The sequence below is a fragment of the Castor canadensis genome, chromosome 7 (assembly GCF_047511655.1).
Source record: "Castor canadensis chromosome 7, mCasCan1.hap1v2, whole genome shotgun sequence".
Lineage (NCBI taxonomy): Eukaryota > Metazoa > Chordata > Mammalia > Rodentia > Castoridae > Castor > Castor canadensis.
In genome coordinates, this window is record NC_133392.1 from 34,643,450 (window position 1) to 34,664,591 (window position 21,142).

Below are 21,142 nucleotides of genomic sequence, written 5' to 3' on the forward strand. Positions count from 1 at the left end.
GTATGGAGAGTAGTTGGCAGAAAAGATCCAACGAGATATTTCTTCTTTCAATCTTGTGCTATTGTGTATAAGCTTCCAATCTATTGATGTATCTATACTGTGAAAATAAATTAACTAAAATATGTCCAGAGTTTACTTTGGGTTTACACATGATTAGTATGCTTGTTATCCATGTTGTAACTTCTACAATTATTGTCTGTGTCACATAACTTGTGTAATTTTTATCATAGTTATGGAACTTAGTTTTTCATGCCCAGAATTCTTTCAATTTACTTTGTCCATTATAAGTATTGGGTAATATATTCAGGGAGTGCTCCTTGTCCATCTAATCTTTGCAGGAAATGAAGCATTTTAATCATTCAGGTGATGACCATTATCTGGTGTACTTAATAGAGCCAATGTTTTATATTATAAAGCTGGATCACAGTTTCTTTATTTTATTCTTCTTTGCCTCCACTAAAATGCAAAAATTTGTTTGTGGTATACCTTACACATTAAGCTAAAAAATTCTATACTTTAATCGTTTGTATCAATTTTTAAACTCAATTCTTTTTCAGTACTGGGGAGGAAGATGAGGGGGACCAATAGTGGGGGTAAACTTAAAGTACCTTATAAATATATACTGATTTGTTACAATGAACCATCCATATTACTAATCTGTGCTAATAAAATGTTAATAAATATAAAAACAAAGTGAGGACTAATACCTGCAGCTTTATTATGAGAGTAAGGAATGAATTTCTCAGAATTCTGTCATCAATTTTCCCAGCTTATGTATTTTGCTGAATACATCAAAAATTTCAATCCTTCTTCTCATGAAAATATATGTAACCTTTACTATGACACTATTATAGTTTTTCAAACTCACATGGTTTAGTCTTTTGCATATAATTAATTTTGTATATCACAGTTTGCATGTTATTGGGAGTGCATTATTTGTCTGTAATTTTCCCTCGAATAAATATTGCAGAAATTTAGCTAGATTCTAAAATATAGATTTCCACATGTCTTAAAATTCTATGCTTCTACTTCATTTTTTTATTTCTAGTTTTTTCTTATAGAGAAATTTTGTAGAAAATCATTATGCAGTGAACTAATAAAAGCTATATTCCACTGTATTCTATCTTTAAAAGCATTTGTTTCAGAAACTTTATTCTAATCAGAGTCTAATTCATTTTTGTAATTTCCTTCTTTTCTCCTGGACATTTTAAGATTTAAAAAGTTTCTCAGATTTCTCCAGAATGTTAGAATGTTGGACTTTTTACTTTAATCTTCTTTCGATCTTGACAAGTCCTTTGCACTTTTCATCAGTTTAGGAAAGTTTTCTTCAATCCCCTTTCATTATATTTGTGTTCTATTATTAATATTAATATTCTTTTTATTATTATTAAACTTCTGGAGTTTAAATTCAGAGCTTTTCACTTTTTTGTAGGTGCTCTACCACTTGTGTCAGCACTGGATCTAATATGCCTTCTTATGGGATCTCAAATGGCTGGAATGACAGATTCATGCCAGCAGACCAGGTGTATTGGTTTGAATAAGATTTAATTAGCTATTTGGACAGGTGGTCCTTGAACCATGATTCAGCTAAACTCTGCCTCCCATGTAGCTGGGATTACTAGATTGAACCACCATGCCAAGCCTAATATTTTGACTCTTAAGCTAGACTTTTGTTTTTGATGCTGTATTAACTTAAAATTGCAGGGAGTATATAAAGAAATAGTAACCTTTATATATATTTTGTGGGGTTGTAAATTAGTACAGGGATTATGGAAAGCAATATGTGTTTCCTTAAAAAATAGTCAAAGATCTGTATTATCATTCAACTAACCTACTTCTATTTATATGTCAAAGTGAAATACAACTAACACATCAAAGGGATGTATGTATTCTACATTTATTAGGGCACTAGTCACATTAGCTAAGATGTGATATCAACTTAAATGCTCATTAATGATGAGTAAATAAAATTTGTTAAAAAATATACACACATGGAAATGTCACAAAGAAACACACCCTATAGCTATGGTGGTATTGAAAAGCTGCCAGGCCTTATGCTATTTATTTTACATAAGAAAGCTGCTCCCACAACTATGACATGCATTTGAATATCTGAATATAAAAATGTAACCCACTTTCTCTTACTATAATCTTCTGGAAGAAAAAATAAAAATAAACTGATAATTTCTACTATGTTCTGTTCATTATTTTTAATATTAGTTTGCTAAGATTTTTATGAGGTCAATGAGGAAGTGTTTCTACTGACATTTAAATTGCATACATTTTAAGAATTTTAAGTGTCTTCTGTTAATGTGTATCCTATTATGAATTAGGATATTCAGAATAAAATGAAAACAGCACAATATTTCAGGAGAATTTCACATGAAGGTAAAGCAAATTAGATGCTTTTGATGGAGAAGCACAATAAATTTTTAGACATGTAGCATCTATAAACAAGAGGGCAAATTGAGGTACTTCACCCTGTCTAAGTATTTAAATAGTGAATTTAATATTTGTGTGAGGGTTGTGTATTATCTTTTAACTTCCATTATTCTTAGAGTCTGCATGTGATCCTAGCTTCCTTCTGTCCTGTGTTCCTGGCGATGTTATCTCCTCATTCATTTTCCAGAATTGTGTTGTCTATGGTGATCAAAAATTTCACACCTTGCCAGGCGTTGGTGGTTCATGCCTATAATCCTAGGTGCTCAGGAGGCAGAAATCAGGAGGATCAGGAGGCAAATTGTTTGAAGGACTCTATCTCGCAAAAACCTTCACAAATAAAAGGGCTGGCAGAATGGCTCAAGGTGATGGCTTTGTGTTCAAACCCCAGTACTGCAATAAATAAATAAATAAATAAATAAAAAGAATTAACATCTTGATTAGGCATTTTCATGAAATTATCAGAATTGTAAGTACTCCTTAGAGTAGTAGGTAAGATTGAGTTCTATTTAAATCTGAACTTTGTTATTGGACCCAGGTCCAGTTGTTCACTGCTGAAAAGCTAATCTTAGAAGACAAAAGTTGGTGAGAAATAAATTAAGTTTATTCAACTGCTGACAACAGGAGAAGATATTGAGAAGCTCTCATCCTTGAATAAATAGACTATTTTAGGGAGCTGAATTACGTGAGTGAGTCTTATCAGGAGGATGGGAGAGTAATGGAATAATAGTTGAGTAATCATTGTGATGATTTGTGAATGCAAGCAAGTAACCAGTTCCATTACTTTGAAGCTGGTTTCTTTTTTGATTTAATGTTCTTAGAAGAAAAAGTGATACACATATCTACATGTAAATTTCACAAGGAAATTCCTTGTATTGCTACCTTAAACAAACAAAAAGGTCATTATTTATTCTTTTACAAAATTAGAGAACAAGAGGGCAGAACAGGTCCAGTGGAGGGCTGATGTTGCTACAATTGGAGTGGGGAGTATATAGGAAAGAGTGTTGAAGGGAAAAATGTGCAAATACTGTGCACACATGTATGCAAATGAAAAAATGATACCTGTTGAAACTAACCCCAACCCAGAACAACAATTAAAAGAAAACACAGCATGTGGAACCATTTCAAGTTATCAAATCTCTGTAATTATTCAAGTGAAATTTACAATGTGGAATACAATAAAAGAATAGAATGATAACTATAACATCCAAGTCCTTCTTTTACAGGTAGTCATTTTTTTTATTTTCTTCTGTTAAAAATGTAGAGTTTGATGATACAGAATGTAGTTATTACTATCAGAACATGTCATTAACCAATGTTGTATAATCATTGAAAGCTAAAATTCAGTGAAGAGTGAAAGGAAATGAAGTATTCCACCTGGGAAGGACCCTAGGGGAAAAATAATTTGACTGTCAGTTTTTGGAACAAGACACTGAACATCAGAGGTATGAAGCACATTTTCCCAAATAATCTAGAAAATTTGATTCTGTATCTGATTTGATTCAAGCATGAGTAACTTCTGTGGTGCCTGTAAGTTATCATATAAAGCAGGGTCAGTGGACTCTGGGACCAGCCAAGCCCAGTAAGTCAGGGAAATAATCACATTCTTGAGAATAGCATTTTTTAAACACCAGTATGTAAGTTATTTGGGCACTCCCTAGTCATACCGACATACTGTTTCTTTATTATAACAAAAAGTATGGACCCTAATAACTTTTTGGATATACCAGGAGAAATATGTGTGGGGTAAACTGAGAGAAAAACTGGATTATAGAATTGATATCAATATTTTGCTGTCTTAGACTTGTAGACTGCCATTCTGAATCCCAACCTTCTCATCAGAAGACAGGTGATTGTCAACCAAATTCCTTCAGAAAGTTGTGATTGAGAAGGCATTCTAAGTGCTTAAGAAGTTGCTATACAGATGGTGAGTTTGATAATTTTATCAGTGTACTGTCCCTCAAATTCTAAATGTTTTTACTGCACGATCATCTCATCCATCTTTACTTAGCATATCACAAAATATCTGCCACCAAGTAAGGTTCTATAAGGGTTTCTCCAGTGAGTTCATAAAGATTCTTTCCTCTTTCAGGTCTACAATGCTTTCTTGGTTTTACATTATCTCCCAGGAAATCATCACAAATACTTTAAAATTGTTGCTGAGCAAATAAAGTTTACTTTTGAGAAAATAATGGAATGTCACAAATCTCTGGACCTTAATAAACCTCAGGACTTTAATATTTTCTGATAAGAGTGGAAAAGGTATAATGTGACTCTGACTTGATAGTTCATTTTTGGGAGTTATGTGACTCATAGATTGTCTTTGTGTTTATTTTATTTTTTTTTTGGTGAATCCAGGATACTGAATTTAACACTTCCTGTATGAATATTCATTGCTTGTCCAAACTAGTGTTTGTCCAAGTCAAATTCTCAGTGGACTAAGAATAGGAAATTTGTTAGTTGGCATTTGATCTTAGAGCATTTCTAGGCAGGTGCTTTATCACTTGAACCAAACACTCAGATATTTTTGCTTTAGTATTTTTTGTATAGTGTCTTGTTTTCATGTATAGTTTAGTCTGGACTATGATTCTGATCTTTATGCTTCCAACATAGTTGGAATTATAGGTGTGTGCCACCATATCCAGATTTTATTGATTGATATAGAATATTTGTAACTTTTGCCTTGTCTGGCCTAGAACCATGATTCTTCCAATCTCTACCTCCTGAGTAAGAAGCTTAATGATAATTCTTTATTTAGGGGCAGACTGAAACATATATATACCCATCAAAGATTGATGATAACATGTCACTGCATGCAAACTAATCTTTATGAGTGGAAGATATAATGAATAGGGGACATAGGAATGGATACAAATTTGGAAAAGCTTCACTTTGTACAGACTCCAGGAAATGTTCACAGTTCAGGTAAGTTGTGAGGAAACTGCCTATGATTAAGAAGTAGGATAAAACAATTTCAGGAAATGATAATTATAATGACTAAGTGAATGGAGGTTTTAAGGAAAGTATCTTGATTATAATTGAAGAAGGTTATAGGGTGTAAAGCATGATATGGTCAAGAAGAATGATGCAGTTTTGGGGGGTTTAGCACTGAAGACTTATATGAAATATTCAGACACACGAGAATAGACAATAAACCCTAGATTAAGAATGAGTATCAGGTAGTGTCTTAATACAATTTATGTTTGAAATAAATAGTTAGAACTGATTTGCTATGATTGATGTGATGGAACAGTATCATAAAAGACTTTGATAATCTTAACTCTTACAGTTGTCATTGTGAAGGACTTTAATGTCATTCTAACTTTACCTTTAGCTATGGTATTCTGTAATATATGCCCTAACTTTTCAAGTACCTATATTACATTGAATTGTTTTATGTTTCTAGTGAGGCTTTTTTTAAACCAAGTAATTCTCACGCATCATTTCTAGAGAAAAAAAACCACAATAAACAGTCTTAGTTTACAGTAGAAACCGTACCTATCACCATATGGGATATGTTTATTGCTGGAACAGAGACAGTAAGTTTCACAATGAGATATGGACTTTTGCTCCTGTTTAGCATCCAGAGATCTCAGGTATGATTGGAGGAGATGGACATGTGAAGTCATAGAAGTTGGGAGAAAACACAGATAACTATTCTGTCCTTTGCTTTCCTAGATAATGTAGGAGAAAAAGTTCCATCGGGAGTACATTTGCCTATCATTGGATTAATTTCATTTAAATTAGTTCACAGTAAAAGTAAAACAGAATGAAATATACAAACAACAACAAAGATCAGAAAGGAGTAGTCATTATTTTCCATGGAATGGTGCAGAATCTTTGATTTGGGTTGGGACAGATGCAATAACACTTGTTTTAGGATGTGGACAAAATTATCCTCCTTTTTTCCATGTAACTTCTCTGATCAGACAAATATATCTTTTCCAAAGATATTTGTTTTATATTGGTGAATATTTAACCCAGTACTTGATGAATGCTAAGCTGGCACTCTATTATTGAGCCACATTCCATCTTCCCTTCAAAAGCTGTTTGTACTCAAATGCATTAACAACACAAGGATGTAATTGACAAACCTATAGCATTCTTCTATCAAAAAGACTCATTCTTATAAAGGATATATATGACAGACATGAGGCCAACATCATAATTAATGGAGAAAAACTGAAACAATTTCCCCTAAAATCAGGAACAAGACAAGGGTGCCCACTCAACCCACTTCTATTCAACCTAGTTCTGGAATTCCTAGCCAAAACAATAAGGCAAGAAGAAGTAATAAAAGGAATACAAATAGGTAAAGAAACTATTAAAGTTTCCTTATTTGCAGACAACATGATCCTATACCTAAAAGACCCCAAAACTCCTAAACACCAAAAACAGCTTTAGCAATGCAGCAGGATACAAAACTTACAACTTACAAAAATCACTAGCCTTTTTATACACAAACAATGAACAAATTGAGAAAGAATATATGAAAACAATTAGATTTACAATGGCATCAAAAAATCCAATAAGTAAACTTAACAAAGGATGTGAATGACCTTTCCAAGGAGAACTACAAACCTCTGAAGAAAGAAACTGAGGAAGACTACAGAAGGTGAAGACTACATGATTCTACCATGGATTGGTAGAATCAACATAATAAAAATAGCTATACTATAAAAAGCAATCTACATGTTCAATGCAATCCCCTACAAAGTCCCGTTGATCACAGTGATTGGAAAATCTACCCAAAAGTTCATTTGACCATGAATAGCCAAGAAAATACCCAGTAAGAAGAGCAAAGCTGGAGGTATCACATTACCCAACTTCAAACTATACTACAGAGCCACAGCAATAAGAACAGCATGGTGCTGGCACAAAAACAGATATGAAGACCAGTAGAACAAGATAGAGGACCAAGATATGAATTCACACAGATATACCCACCTTACTTTGACCAAGGCATCAAAAACATACGATGGAGAATAGAGAGCCTCTTAAACAAGAGTTGCTGGGAAAAATGGTTATCTGCCTGCAGAAAACTGAAACTAGATCCATGCCTATCACGCTGCACTAGTATCAATTCAAAGTGGATTAATGACCTTAATATCAGACATGAAATTCTGAAGTTAGTACAGGAAAGAGCAGGGAATACTCTGGAAGCAATAGTATAGGCAAAGAATAACTCAGTAGAACTGCAGCAGCCCAGCAAGTAAGAGAAAGGATAGACAAATGGGACTACATGAAATTAAAAGCTTCTGCACAACAAAAGAAATGGGCTCTAAACTGAAGAAATGACCCACAGAGTGGGAGAAAATATTCACTGAGTATACATTAGACAAAGGACTGATAACCAGAATATACAGGGAGCTCAAAAAACTAAACTCTCCCAAAACCAGTGAACCAATTAAGAAGTGGAGAACTGAACTAAACAGAACTTTTTCAAAGGAAAAAATTCAAATGGCCAGAAAGCAAATGAAAAAATGCTCACCATCTCTGGCCATAAAGAAAATGCAAATCAAAACCACATTAAGATTCCACCTCACTTCTGTTAGTCTAGCTATCATCAAAAACACCATCAACAACTAATGTTGGCAAAGATATGGGGAAGAAGAAACCCTCATACACTGCTGGTGGGAATGTAAGCTAGTACAACCACTTTGGAAAACAAAATGGAGCTTTCTTAAAAAAAATAAACATAGATCTATCATACGATCCAGAAATACCACTCCTAGGGATATACCCAAAGAAATGTCACTCAGGTTATTCCAAAGGCACCTGAATACCCATGTTTATTGCAGCACTATTCACAATAACCAAGTTATGGAAACAGCCAAGATGCCCCATTACCAACAGATGGATTAAGATAATGTGGTATTTATACACAATGGCATTTTACTGAGCCACAGGAAGAGTGAAATTTTGTCATTCACAAATAAATGTATGGAACTGGAGAACATCATCTTAAGTGCTGTTAGCCAGGCTCTTCAAGTCCAAAAATCATATGTTTTCCTTCATATGAAGATTACAGACCTAAAAGAAATGCAGTAATATTATTGGACACTAGGTGGAGAACATGTAGAGGAGAATAAGGAAAGAGAAGGAAACCTAAAACTTGAAAGTATTTGATGTGCCCACGGTAGAAGAGCTAGTAATATTAAACTGACAGAAGCCACTATGGGAAGGTGACTGAGAAGTAGTGAAGAGGTCTGGTAGAAATGAACCAATTCAGGTTGTAATACACATGTGCAATGAAGCAATGCTTGCATTCTCTCTGTATAGCTATCTTTATCTCAAGCTCACAAAAATTCTATGTCTTTCTTATTATCTCTTATGTTTTCTCTTCAACAAAATTGGAAAAGAGGTCAGAACAGTTTCTGCCTGGAAGCGAGGGGTTGGGGGGTGAGGGGGCAGGAGTGAGACCTGCCTCAAACAATGTATATACACACAAATGTATGTATAAACAATTAAATAAAAGACTCACTCTTCAATAGAAAAATATTATAGCCCAAATGAAAAAAATCCTTTTTAATATATCTTTTGTTTTGTTTTGTGGGGATTTAACCCAAGACTTTGAGTATGGTAGGTAAGTACTCTATCATTAAATTCATTTCCAATCCCTAGCTGTTTTGAGACAGGGTCTCTCTCTGTAGCATAGGCTAGACTTGAATTTGTTGTTTAGCCTAGACTGGCCTCAACCTCATGATCCTGCTGCCTCTATTACTGGAAAGCTGAGACTACAAGTGTGGTTATCCATGTTTCACGTCTATATTCTTTTTGATAAACATATATTTCCTTACAAACATACCTCCTCTCAGATATGAAATTTTATCCACCTCTTTTTTATTGTGTTCTCATGTGTGAGGTTATTTCCTTCACTAATGAATGTCATGGTTTGAATTGAGGCATTTTACATTTTCACTAGGAGCAAACTTCATGAATATTAATTCCATAAAATCAACACCAAAATTTCTACTTTGCAGTGCTCTCCTCATCTGTTATAAATGGGAGATTGCTGGTGAATAGCACAATTTAAAAACAGCCTAAATGGTCCATTTGATAGCACACATTGTGAATATGGTCTTCCATATTTTTCCACATGACACATATTTCACAAAATAACCTCATGAATTATTATAAAACAAATATTGATTATTGGTAGAAACAGTGTATATTATTTTATGAATCTTTAAATTATTCATATTTCTAGTGTAATGTTTTCTTATCACTTCCACTTTTACTTTCCTTCTGGATTTTTATTTTCTTGAACTGCATCTATGTATATTTTGCTTTTTTTTCTTCCAATCTCATCCTTTGCTATGCCATTCTACTGCATATTCCTCTAGAAAAAGTCACTTTCTACATGAGAAAGTTTTCTTTTTTTTCTTCATGCTCCTCCTCTTCCAGTTGCTCATCCTCCTCTGCACCTTCTCTTTCTCCTTCTACTTCTTTTTTATCCTTTTAAATTAGCATTTTTACATTTACTTACATGTGGATACGTTCTTGGTGCCACACCTCCCGCAGTCCTCCCTGCCCCCACCCATTTCCTGGCAGAACCTGTTCTGCCCTCTTGTTCTCTGATTTTGTTGAAGAGAAAACATAGGAGATAATAAGAAAGATATATTGTATTTGCTAGTTTGAGGTAAAGATAGCTATACAGTGAAATTACTAGCATTACTTTCATGCACTTGTGTATTGCAATCCACATTGTTTTTTGTATTCCAGACTTCTTCATGTCTTCTTGTGTAACTCAGGCTGATCTTATACTGTGAATACACTGCCTCAGCATTCTGAATACTGTGATTGCAGGAGTGTACACATACACACAGCTCCTGTTCCTTCTTACAACCATCTACAGAATTTTCATATGCTCCATTACTAAATCACATTCTTCAAGTAGTAGATAAATACTGCTTGACATAAGTAGAAATAAAGCATTGCCACATTGGAAAAGGGGTGACAGATTCTAATAATATTTGTTTAATATTGTGAATCCACTAAGAAGCAGCTGTGGGACCTCAGCTTCCTGACTAACACTCCATTGCTCTGATACCTATGTCTTCCAGAGAGATAATATGGGAAAGACTGCATGTTACTATGGTATCCTTAACATATATTTACTTCTTTCCACTGTTTTTTTTTTTGTAAACTACACAAAATAATACCCTGTAATTAGAACAATTTAGAGGAATTATTAAGAAATGCAATGAATAGTATGGTGTGTCAGCCATATTTTTACCTTCTGAAACTGTTATATTCCATCTGTTCTCTTATTTTTTCATTTATTAAAGTTGCTTTGTTCTATTACTCTAGAACAGAGATTGACATATGAAAGAGGATTGTGTTAAATATTTTAGGCTTCACATTCAGAAATACTCAATCCTGTCATTTTTTAAATTCATTTATTTATGCATACATTTTTTGGGCATACATTGTTAGTACTGAATCACCTAAGTATCTTATATTATTATTTTGTTTATTAAGCATTTACTGGACTGGGTACTTTTTGCATTCTTGGAATTTACATGTTTATAACCTAAACTGTCATACACATATTTAAACTATATTACATTACTTATTTTTTCAAGATGGTAGATCTCAAAGTCCATCAAAAAATTTCACAAGATAGACAAGTAGAGTATAGAAATGAATTTCACATATTTAAAGAATTTCCAATTTGCCCCACATGAGGGGAACTTCTGTCTTTTTTCCACTTTATAGAGAGAAGAACAGATCATTTTCCTATTTCTCATCACAATTGTGACAATGATTAAGACTGTATGAGTCAGCAGAGGGACCTTGCCTGTGTGAGTCAGCATCTGGTCTTGTGAGAAAACCCCAAGGAACTAGGGCAAAAGTCTCAGAACAGACCTTGCCTGTGTGAGTTGGTATGTGGCCTTGTGAGAAAGCCAGACGTCCAGAAAAACAGTATTCAAGGTTTCCAGGTGGCTTCGTGTCCTTCAGATGTAAATAAGAAAGTTATGCTGATCGTGTGCTTCTCCTGCTTCTCTGTTCCCATTTTAAAGGGGACATAAAAAAGAGTTAATTTTAACTGTGCTTTCCTGTACTAATGTAACCTTGACATGCAATACTTAGCATGCTTTTTCTAACCAAATGCTCTCTGTGTAAAAGGAGTTTATGGAAAGCAATATATAATTCATTAAAGGGGCAATTGAACAGGACTCAGTAGTCAGTCCCCTCATCCTTTCCGGCTTTGGTCACCCAGGTTCCACCAGTAAACAGCATTATAATTGGCGCCCAAACAGGAAACTGAAGGAGAATTTTCAAAGTGACGTGAAGACCCTCACAGAAGGAGGTAAGTGAGACAGGATAGGTCAAAATCAGTGCAGAGTCCAGCCTTTTCTTTCACTTCTGCATCATTTTTTATTACAAGGAGGAACTCGAGTTTCCAAACAGCAGTTAAAGTACTGCTTAGAAGTAATTTGTGAGTATAGTCCTTGGTTTCCTGAGGCAGGTACTTTAGATAAAGAAGTTTGGGAGTGAGCACATAAAAATGTTGAAAAGGCATACAGACAGGGAGAAAAGATACTTGTTCATTTTTGGATAACCTGGGCTCTGGTTAAATCTGTAACCAGAGAAGGAGGATTGGAATGAACATCCTGAAAGGAGGATCATTAAAGAGGAAATGTGTTACTTACATATTCGCCCCAACAAGGCCTTGGGAAGAAAGAATGACCCTCCATTAATAGCTTGCATTCCTATCCCCCCACAGCCACATGAATTGTGACTGCTGTTTCCTGTTAAATTTAATATGAATAGCAATAACACTTACAATGGATTGGATATGCATCTTATAAAAGACTTTAAAAAGGCTTGTGTAACTTATGGTCCTGCTTTTCCTTTTTGTAGAGAATACTTGACAAGATGGAGCAATGATTCTGGGTAGATTCCCTATGATTTTCATATTGTGGCCCCTGAATAATGAAAAATTACAGGCTTTAAAACAATTAGTTCAAGAACAATTAGAGCACAAACATATAGAACCTTCCTTTTCTCCTTGGATTTACCCAGTGTTTGTTATTAAGAAAAAGCCAGGAAAATGGGGACTTCTTATAAATTTAAGAAATGTAAATGCATCTATGGTGACTATGGGAGCTTTACAACCTGGATTGCCTATTCCTGCATATATTCCTAAAGAATGGCCTTTGATTGCTTTAGATTTACAAGATAGCTTTTATACTATATGTATACATCTCAAAGCTAGGGAAAGGTATACATTTTCTGTTCCTAGCTTAAATCAGCAAGAACTTTACAAAGATATCAATGGACAGTGCTGCCACAGGGTATGACTAATTCCCCCACTATGTGTTAGTATTTTGTAGAAAAAATATTACAACCTATTAGAGTAACATTTCCTGATGCATATATCATCCACTATATGGATGACATTCTAATTTCTCACACATGTTTTAAACAATTACATAAAAATTTTAAAACCACACCAAAAGATTTATAAATAGGAGGATTGGTAATAACTCCTGAAAAAATACAAACTACTACTCCTTTTCAATATTTAGGTCATACAGTTGAGTGACTCACTGTTCGTCCTCAAAAATCTGCCATGTGAAGAGACTCATTGACAACTCCGAATGACTTTCAAGAGTTACTAAGAGACATTAATTGGCTTCATCCTTCTTTAGGTATACCAAATTATAAACTTACTAACTTGTTTTCTATCTTAGAAGGTGATACCACCCTGGACAGCACTCGGACTTTAACATTTGTTCCTGAAAATGAATTACAATTGTTTGAGTCACAGTTACAGACTGCCTTTCTAACAAGATTTGATCTTTTAAAACCTATTTTCTTGTTAATCTTTAATTCTCCACATTCTCCTACAGGAATTTTAGCCTGAGAGAACTCTCCTTTAAAATAGTTATATTTAAAACAAAGAGAAACTAAAGTGTTAACTTCATATATTGATTTAATATCCTCTTTAATTATACAGGGAAGAACAAGATGCCTACAGATTTTGGGATTTGATCCACAAATCATTATTTTATCCCTTACTAACAACCAGTTTGAAAATCCGTTACCCCTTAATGATAATTTAAGTAATAGTATAAGCAATTATTATGGATACATAGGTAATCATTACCCAACAGGTAAGTTGTGGGATTTTTTTAAATGAACTCCATTTATTGTTAATACTATAGTAAAATTAAATCCTATATCTTGTGCTTCAGTTTATTGTATAGATGGATCATCATGTGGTAAAGGAGGCATACATGGACATGATTTACATGACACTATTCAAACTAATTATTCTTCTTCACAACAGGTAGAATTAGAAGTTCTGATTTATTTATTGCAAAAAATTATAGATAAACCATTATATATTGTCTCAGATTCAGCTTATGTAGTAGGACTGTTTTCTGCTACTGAAATTGCTCTTACTTCTACTACTTCTAAAGCTATGAAAACATTATTATCCACATTACAACATCTAATACAAACTTGCACTTATACCTCATATGTTACTCATATTAAGGCTCATTCTAATCTGCCTGGACCTCTAGTGTGAGGAAATGATGTTACAGATAAACTTACATGTACAGTGTTTTCTTCCCCTGAAGAAGAACATCAGCATTTACATATTAATGCCAACAGATTACATGTGCATTATAAAATCCCTCTTCATACTAGTCATTATATAGTTAAATCTTGTCCTGTACGTGCTCCTTTACATTTTAGATTTCACCCATCTGGTACTAATTCTCGAGGTGTACATACTAATAAGTTATGACTAATGGATTTGACTCACATAACTTCTTTCCACAGCAACCATGTTTACATGTTGTTATTGATACATTTTCTAAATTCATTTGGGCTGTTCCTCAACATAATGAAAATATTTGTGCTATAATTGCCTCTCTTTTACAATGTTTTGCAGTTATGGGAGTGCCTTCTAAGCTTAAAACAGACAATGGACCTGCTTATATGGTTGTCAATTTAAACAATTTTGTAAAAAATGGAACATTGTTCATTTCACTGTCCTCCCTTATAATCCACAAGGACAAGCTATTATTAAAAGGGCACATAGAACTTTAAACACACAATGGTTAAAAAATAACAATTACAAAGACATTATGTAAAATATATTTATTTTCTTTTTCATATAAATTCTGATTCTTGCCCATCAGCTAAAATCCAGGAAGAGATTGAACATGTGATTGGCAGAACCCAGAGCCCTTGCATGTAGAACAGGAGCCATATGCTGTACATGGATGCTGTGGTTCATGAGATCCAGAGGTTTGTTGATCTCCTCCCCACAGGTGGGCCTTGTTCACTGACTAAGGATATTTGATTCAGAGAATTCTTTATTCCAAAGGTGAGTGCTTTTTTTTATCTACACTCCTCTTTGGAAATCTTAGCCTTCCAGTAATCAGAGTATTAGAATTGCAGATTGCCTGTGTTTCTACATATGTGGCACAATCATAACTAAGTTATCTCACCCCGTGTCTACTGCTACATTTCTTCTTGTTTGTTGACTCAATTTCTAAATGTAACAGTGCTTAAATCAGACATACTTTTCAGTTCATTGATAGCTCCTCATTGGGCCTGTCCATATTTTTCAATGTCTTGTCTGATTCCTGGCTTTCCAGATTATGTTTTATTACTCTTAGCTATTAACTAGTATAATGCTTCCATGTCTCTTTGTCCCTCTCTCCCTCCCTCCTTCTCTCTCTCTTCTGTTTCACTGGCTTTGAAAATGTCCAGTTCACTTCCTCTTGCTTTCCTTGTGCTACTGATTCCTGTTAGAGAAAACTCTGCAGATAACTAAGTTGATATTATTATTATTAACTCCTAATATTTTGGGATCATTTTCACAAAACCCAAAAGTCTTCCAAGTGTTATGCAATACTTCTGCTTTTAGACCCAACTCTGCCACACTGTATATCAGCTTGGATCTCCTCTTGCAGCTTTTTATCCCTGTTTTTCTGAGATTGGCACAGCCCTGGAAGAAGAACAGCTGTTTCTCCTTAAGTGCTTTTGTTCCTGAATATTTATTTTTATAACTATCTTAAAGTTTATTTTCCATTGTTCTATGGAGATAGGATTTGCTCCTATTTGTGGACTTTTCTGGACCATGCTATTACCACACTTCTAATATGTAACTATTTGCATCCCAATAAATGACATATATTCAATACATACATAGAAATATAATTTTTCGATACACATGTATTTTATTTTCGTAAATATTGCCTAAAAGTTTGAACTAGCTAGGCAATTTATAACTTCACTATAAGCATGTCAAATAAGTCATTTCTTTAGCAACACTTAATAGGATAAAACATTTTTATTTTAAATTTCCTGGTGAACATGCAGTCATTTATGACTTTTTTTGTAATGACTGATGATGTTGAGAATCTTTTCAGATAACAATTTGCAATATTGAATTGTTTATTATGAATGGCTATGCACAGTTTGGATACCCTTTATTACATAATTGGGAAATACACTTTGTTAATAAACAGGAAGGTTCATTATTGTTGTCAGTCTTATTGCTTATATCTATAGATACAATATAATCATAACCAAAATCCAAAATCCATGTATTAGTAATCTGATTGTAGTGCTAATATCAACAGTCACAAGGCCCAACTACAATAATGAAATAGATCAAGATCAGAGAACTGACCCTCCTTGACCTGACTTCAAGTCTTATTATAAATACACAATAGTCAATATATGCTGTGCTACTGATTGATGAAAGTAAAAAACAGTGAAAAGTGAGACAGAATAGAGGCCATAATCAACTGAATCTTGATAAATTACTGACTCACTGGTGACAATCTCACATTGACCCCATTTGCTCTTTTTTTAAAAAATAAAGTAATGCTTACATTAGTTAATTTCAAAGAACCCTACTTTCTTTAAATGATCTATGTTTATTACACTCTTTAAGAAGAAAGATCAATGCAGAGACATTACCTAAGCCAACAAGAAGAGGAGGAAAGCAAGGACAACTCATTCTTAGGGCATTAAATGATGTTATTGTTCACAGAAAATTATTGGATTTGTTTTACATAAAATAAGGTGATGATTTGGAGTTTAGAGTCATATGAGTCAGGTATCAAATTATTGCTTATTTTACTATGGATAAATAAGTTGTGGTATCTGGAGTCATCTGGGTTCTGCTGTTTATTGAAATAATATTTGACCTTCATTTTAATAACCTGATAATATAATTATTAGTCAAATATATGTATTTTTTTTTCAAAAGCAACAACAAAATTTTATTGAAAGTAAAATCATGAAAAAATAGGAAAATGATTTTTAAAGGAACAATGACTAATATATCTCAGGTCTTAGGAACATCAGTGCAGGAGTTCACTCTCAAATAATTTAAAGTAACATTGCTCCTATTTTAGGTGTTAATAAGTTGCCACTCATCATCTCTGTGTCTTTGACCAAGGATCAACTGCAGGGTGATAGTGTTCAGACTGGATCTCATGTGTCTTCAGCGACTTTGAAAATTAATGTTGATTTACTAATTGAACAATCCATTGATTAATAGAGGGGACAGAAAATTTAATTTTAAGGACTTGCATATGTTCAGATATTGATGAATTCTACCCAGAACAAAAAAGCAGTAATTTGCTGCCTGATTATAGAGCTCTGAGATCTGAATGAACAAACTCAAACTTAAAACAGTAAGAGAACAACATTATCTTATTTTGGATAAAATAAACTTAATGACATTTATCTGTTACTACCTAAAATTATATTTTAATATGCATTCATATTTTGTAAATAATAACAGAAAGATTTATGAATAGTGTTTTAAGACTATTACCAAATTTAACTTTTTCCATTGTATAATGGACATATGGGTTACTCCCACTAGGAACTTTTATGGATAATGCTGTTATAAACATTCTTGAACCTAATTTTTGGTATTACAATAAAAGAATATAATTAAAAATATCATTTGTGTATTGGCATGTACAGGCATATAATTATACCTCATTGTGTTTATAATTGGGTTTACATGAAGAGTCTTTATTCTAAGGAATTTTATAGACATCCATTGCACTATCTAATATTCTTTTGTGAATGATTACACATAGTTTAGATATTTATTGTTGTTTGGATACATAGATTTGAAAATCACATGTGTATAGAGAAGTGGATGTTTGTACACTGAATGTCATTTACTTCAAATTATTTACATGAAACCATTTGATGTCCCTACTCTAGAGGAATTAATACAGAAAGCTTAAAGTGACAGAGATCAACATGAGAAGGGGATCAGGAACCAGTGTAAAGATCAGTTAGAGATGAATCAACTTGGGTTGTAACACATTTGTACATGAAAGCAATGCTAGGAATCTCTCTGTATAGCTATTCTTATCTCAACCAGCAAAATTGCTATGCACTTCTTATTATTGATTATTTCTACTCTTCAATGGAACTGGAGAAAAGCACAGAACAGGTTCTGCCTGGAAGTGAGGTGGGGTGAGAGGGTGGAGGTCAGGGTTAAGGGGGAGAAATGACCCAAACAATGTATGCACATGTGAATAAATGAATAATTTTTTTAAAAGGATGAACTGATGAACCTAGGACTCCAAATATGTTAATATTCTTTAAATCATTTCTCCTATATAGCTATAAAACAGCTATTGTTAATTTCACCAATAAATTTTTAAGAAGCAGGGAGAAAGTAAGGAGGGAAGGAATAGGAATTATAAGTTATGTATTTTGCAAATATGCTCTTAATGGAGTATGATATTCATAATTTCATCCTTTCATCAATTTATTAACTTTTCCTAATATGGTAGGTGCTACCAGTATGTTACTTAAGATACAGTTTTGAAGGGTAGATCAAAATGGTGGATGAGTAAGATCCTCCAGGGAGCATCTCCCTGTAGACATATTATGTTGAATCCAGATGAAGAACAATTTTAGTATAAGAAAAAGAAAAGAAATATGGAAGGAAGTAAGAAGGAATGAACTTTTTGCCTCAACCCTCCTCAAATCCAAGCCAGGAAGGAGGAAAAGAGATACCTTCTAGGGGGAAGGGTGAGGAATTATTTCCAAGCCATGGACTTGAAACCAGCACAAGGCAGATCATGATGAAATCACTTGGTGAATGGATCTCTTTTACTCCTGCCCTTTGATACACTTGTGTACTAAGGCTCTTGAAGTGTATTAGCCTGGCAGTCAAGGATCTGCCACCAACTTCACTTCTTAAAATTCTGATAAGAAAGAGACGAGCATCAATTCAGTTGCTGAAGTGTAGAGCAAGAAAATTTGCTCTGGATTTGTTTTGGGTCAAACTCAGTGAAGTACAACCATGACCAAAAAACAAAGTCCCTATGTTTAGTCCACAGCTTGCAGATGAAGCCTCTACACTTGTAAAGTCCAGAAGACCCGGCCTTCAATGGGGAAGATTTATATTTAGACTGAACTAGTGCCAGGCTTGGACGTACTTGTGGCTATGAGAATAAGATATAAATCAACATAGTGTCACCCTTGGTGTCCATGTGTTTGACTTCACAATCACTATCATAATTAAGGTAACTTAGCATGGAAAAAGTCTGTTCACTGGACATAAGCCAGGGTAAGAAGCACAGGGCATTGCCTTGAAGTAGTGTCAGGGTTGTGGCACCTAACATGAGCCATATCATAATGGCTGCTGACACCAGGGTAATACCTGAGGATAGCAACTCTGGAAGAGCCATGTAACCAGGTAGAAACCCATTTCCTCTATCTATGAGATTTCTGTTCCAGCCAGCAGCACTTGTGATTGCATATGGGGCTCTTGAAGCACAAGTCTTCCTCAACAGTCACAAGCACATAGTACGGTTAAGCTTTATCCAACCCTAGCACTGCGCTGGTCTCACTGTGGTCTGAGGGTATGACAAAACATTGTGGTATTAGTAGCCACAGGACAACATAGGGACTTCCTCCCTTAACCCAGGCAAAAAGCAAAAAGTGTAAATGTCTATTTTGATGAAGAGATGGAGGTTGACATGAAGCTTTAGCATAAAAGTTTAGAGCTGATCTTTCATGGTCCTTCTGCCTAGAGTCAGAATTGCAGTGTTTAATCACAGGCTTGTGATCTTAGACAATGTTTCAGTGTTTATCTTGGTCCCACAGAGGTCTTGTAGGAAGGACTACCTTCCTTAGATACTCTTCCATTTCATGCCAAACCATGTAGCAAGTATGACTTATGTACTTGGGCTTGGATAGCAGCTTTTTTGATAAAGGAACAGCATTTCAGCAGAGGATTCATAGCAAACCTAAACTTAGGCCACCATCTAGTGATGAAATCGTAGCTCTAAAACTGGTCAAAGGAGAGCTAATCAAAAAGCAAGGAGATATAAGCTCATCACATTATGAATGGCTATTCCCAAAAAGACAATAGGTGATGGTGGTGGCAAGGATGTGGAGGAATGGGAACTCTGAGTATATCTAGTATGGAAAATAGTCTGTAAATTCTTCATGAATTGAAGATAGGAATATCATATGATCCAATACTCCCAATCCTTGGATGTATCCAATTGAACATCAACCACTATGAAGTGCAGCATATTTACACTCTCATGTTTACTATGGAACTTTTCACTATACCCTCAATATACAAACCAACTGAAGTACCAATCTTCTTAAGTATGGAAAAGTAAATGAGGTACAGGTATACAATAGAATATTATATAGCTATATAAATATAATGTTGCTTATGACATAAACAGACATGTAACTCTTTGTTAAAAGCAATTAGCAAGGCACAGACAAAGGAGCTTGAATGCTTTTACTACAATGACATGATTAACATTCCAGTTATATGTGTTTACCCAAATGAAAACAATAAACAATGTATGCATGTGACAAAATATTTTATGATATGCCATAAATAGATATAATTTTTATGGTGTTTTGCATAAGTAAAAATTACTAAAATTTAAACCTAATTAAGCACATCCTATGTTTGTATCATATTGAGGTGTTTTCTGGCATTGTGTTTAGTAGAAAAAAAATCATGTGCAAAGTTTATATACTATGAGCACAATTTTATAAATATTTATCCATATATAATGTGTGTATACACAATATATATTATGTGTGAATGGATGTCTATGTACTTCTGTGTATACAGATATATATGTGCACATAGACTTTAACATGGTAGGTTGATATTGCCCGACAATGGGGCTTCCTCTGGGAGAGAAAATGAAGAAATGCAAAGAGTGGTGCCATTTCTCATTTAATACATTTCAAGACTGAAGGAAATAATATAAATTATGGGAATGTGTAATATGGAGATATTCAACTGTCTATGTACTGGAGAATAATTGGGGTACTAACTTCAGGCTATCACATATACTCAGAATGCAACAATTTGTGGAAAATAGAAAAGTAATAGAAAAGGGGATGCTTTCTGGGAATTTTGTTCTTATTGGGGCAGAAAGGTAACACTAAGAATACATGAAGAAAACACTCAAGTCATATGTCTTCCAATGTGAAAGCATTAATGTATACTTGGCTCTTAGATGGATAATGAAGTAAAAACTGTAGACCAAATTTTCATTTTTTTCACAGTCACACCAAAGCAGGGTCACAAGTGCTAAACATAATTTTTATTCTTCCCAGTGACTTGTCCTCATGATATTTCCCTACAGTTTGAAACTCCTTTTGAATATTATTTTTGGATCAAATCTATACCTCTATG

General features: G+C 34.1%; 1 pseudogene; it reads left to right on the forward strand.

The window, feature by feature from the left end:
• The window catches only part of LOC141424858 (cytochrome P450 2C18-like), a 408,512-nt pseudogene that overhangs the window by 164,055 nt on the left and 223,315 nt on the right, over window positions 1–21,142 (forward strand).